The following is a 3,629-nucleotide window of genomic DNA, read 5'->3' as shown; positions in this document are numbered from 1 at the left end:
AATTCTTCCGACACCATAAATGTAATCCCAAGGAATGGAAGCTTAATAGTTGCATTGTTTAAGAAAGGGAATTGGGCGGATCTTAGAAACTACTGTTAGTCCTCGCTTTACAACTGTTTGCTTAGTGACCGTTCAAAGTTACACCACCGAGAAAGTGACTTACGATCAGTTTTCACACTTATGACCATTCCAGAATCCCCATGGTCATGTAATCAAAATTCATACGCTTGGCAACTGACTCGTATTTATGACGGTTACAGTGTCCCGGAGTCACATGATTCCCTTTTGCGACCTTCTGACAAGCAAAGTCCATGGGGAAGCCACATTCACTTAACAGCCGTGTTACTAAGTTATCAAGTGCAGTGATTCACTTAACAACCGTGGCAAGAAAGGTCATAAAATGGTGCAAAGCTCACTTAACACTTAGTCTCACTTAGCAACAGCAATGTTGGGCTCAATTCTGGACGTAATTAATTAATTAATTCAATTGATGCCTCAGAAGAAAATTGCAAAATTATTTCTCCAGAAATCGGAGGATTGGACAGAATGAACAACCATCTTTGCAAGACTAGTGTTGGACCTGCAAGGTCATCCCGTCAGGTGCAGCGAAGTAAAGTCCTAAAGCAGCATTAAGAAATGGTGCTGGGACAATGACCCAAAGTGTCTCAGTAGGAAGGAAGGAAGGAAGGGAAAGGGATTTAAGATAAGAAGAAGTTCAGGTGGGCCCTGGAGGGAGGTCATTTGGGAGGGATGCTACACATCCTGAGACCACATCAGTAGAGAGGGGTGTTTTGCCAAAATGCCCATCATTGCAAGTGGCAAGCAGGAGATTGTTCCCCAGAAATGAAACTATGAGAAATAGAAGGCAGAGATGCCCTGGTCTGTACTGGGAGCAAGTGGTGGGTGAAAGCAAGAGTCTGGAAGCAGAGGAAGTGGGGGGGGGGGAGAAATCTAGGGAGGGAAAAGCCCTCCCTCTGGACCCCCAGCAGGTGCCGAGGGACTGAGCGGGTGTGAATTTTTTCAGTACTACACTGTTTTCTGTTTCCATGATGAACCTGTTGTGTTGTAGGGAGCAGATGTGAAATTTCACAGGACTTTACACATGGAAATCTATTTTCACACTGCGGTGGACTGTCTTTTATGGAAGAAGGGGATCTGCAATCCGCTGCTAGAGATCAATCAACAAAGCCAAGTGGGAGATTTAAAATGGAAGAAAACAAAGGACATCATTAGTCTGTGGAAGTCATTTTCCCACAGCTTGGATGGCCTCCAAAGTGGATTGCATAGACGCGTAGAAAAGAGGCTGAAGAACTCTTGGTGCTACAGGCTCAAAATTAGTTCCAAGTGGAGGTCGAAGATTCTCTGGCATCCAGGCAGAATTGCCTGAAAGTTCAGTCACGGCAACTGGATTTCTTTTCTTTTTTGGTTTGAAACATTTTGCTATGGAGAAGAGCAAACATTTCAAACCCAAGAATCAGATGTTTCCTGGTTGGCAAGTCTCCAAATCCCATAATGATGGCAGGCAAGAATTCCAGGGGAGTTATAGGTCTTGGCTCCTGCTTATCAGCATCCCAAAAGCACCTGGAAGGCCGCTGTGGTGAACAAAACGTCAGGCTTTGGACTGAACCGCAGGCCATTGTCTCCTTGATGGTGCCGGCTGTTTTAGAAGAGATAAACATTAGACTTGTGAGAATTTTTTGGGGGGAAAGAAACCAGAATATGCTTTATCTCATACAGCCGTCAACGGCTTCCTTTGTACACTTAAAGTCTTTGCCCAAAGAGAGAATCACGTTGTTCAACTCATTTGAGAACAATGTTAAGCAATTGCACAATTGCAACTTATTTTTATTAGAGAATAAAATGTACAGATTACACATGCCAAAGAGAGAAAGCTATTTCTCCAACTCATTCCAGCTGTTCTTCATGTAAGTCTTGATTGATTGCAATCGCTGGGAGCTCTGCCAGCTCACGTTCACAGTGCACATTTGGCACCTTTTTGGGGGGATGTTCTTGCCTGATTGTTGGACCAGTGGCATTCAGGTAGTGCTGGCATCGTGCCAGGATTTCAAGGACCATTCTATTGGGGTCCTGCTGCATCTCATCTGGCGCTTTCTATATTTACCCCAGCCTTCTTTCCTTTGTCTGCACCCAGCCAGAGATCCAGTTTCCTCTCAGGGGGAAACATGGGCAGCTGGCTCCTTGGAATAAACCCAAGACAAGCTGCTGCTTGAGGTTGGGCTGGCCATTTTGAAACTACTGTACTTTTAGATGTCCTTCCTTCAGTAGCAAAACAGCATCTTCCATTTAGGTTCAGCATCTCTCCCCTTTCAGCACCAGGACAGCCATTTTCTGGCAATATTTCAGTAGCAAAGGAGGAATATAGGAACAAGAGAGAAGAGTAAGGGATTTCACTGACTGGTAGCATCTTCCTAACATGGCATTCACAAAGCTCTCAGTTCCTGTTCAGTGTCTTGTGTGTGCCCATGGCTTTTCTGTCATTCTCCTGCTCTGCTCAGAGATTTTGAATGGTATTGCCATGGAACTATCACAAACATGTCCGTTACAATGGATCTCCTCTTGCTATTGTTTCTATAGCCAGATACATATAAAGGGCAAATAAAGGCACAGGTTGCAGAAGTGGGAAATGCTAGCCTGTTTATTGGTGCTTCAAGGTCAGTTTCTTCACCTGGCCATCTTTATGTTCCCCTTCAAGAGAAGTGTTTCCAACCACTACTGGTACCACTGATTTGCTGTATATTGGGGAAGCGGGAGCAGAGAGAAACCCCCAGAGAGAATAAATTTCCAGTAATTTGTGTGGTGATGGTCTGACACAACCTTTTTAACAAGGAGCTTGCCCAAAATTGCCTGTACGTTTTATGCTTCTATTTCTTTGCTACAAGATGCCCCCTTTTAGTCCCTCCAACCCTGGCCTCTCTCAAAGGCATGGTGGCACTGAAGCTTGGGCGGCCCAAGGTTGTGTAAGGTAGGATCGATTCCCTGAATTTGGGAGAGAAAAAGGCTTCTACTTCTGCAAAGATGTTTTTCTTTTCTTTCCACCAACCCAAAATTAAAAAGCAAGGTAACTCGGGCAAAGCCAAAAAGCATTTATTAACGGGGATCAAGTTATTTTACAGGCTACAGAAGCAAGTGATAGAGACATTTGGTCTCCACGGTAGGTTCAAAAGCAAGTCATTAAAGAATAAGGCACTGGCCGCACGAGAGAACCGAGCACCAGAAATCCCCCATTCCAGTTTCTTAATTTAGCTGGGCGCGTGTTGGGGGAGCTCCCCGCTCTCGCTGAAGGGACACTTCGCGGGCTTTTAAAAGCGGCTTTGGTTCGTTAGGCGCAAACGGTTCCCCCAACTTCAGAGGCTGAAAGGCGAAAAAGGCCTGGCAGCCGGGCACCCTCGGAATCCCGCTCCCCTCCTCCAGGCCGCCTTCGGCCCCTCGCCCAGCCTCCTTCCTCCTCCTCCCCGCGAGGGCTGCCGAACGAGCCCCGGGCACGAGACCTCCGTCTCGCCGAAGCCGCCTCTCTAGTCGGGCGGCCTTGCAGCCACCGGGGAGGAGAGGGGGGGAGAAACGCCCCAGCACCGGAAGCGGCGCGCTCGGGTGACGCCATCGGTGCGTGC

The sequence above is a fragment of the Notechis scutatus genome, chromosome 13 (assembly GCF_049901735.1).
Source record: "Notechis scutatus isolate UNSWTSFEM ecotype Mainland chromosome 13, rNotScu1.2, whole genome shotgun sequence".
Classification (NCBI taxonomy): domain Eukaryota; kingdom Metazoa; phylum Chordata; class Lepidosauria; order Squamata; family Elapidae; genus Notechis; species Notechis scutatus.
Note: the sequence above shows the minus strand (reverse complement) of the source record.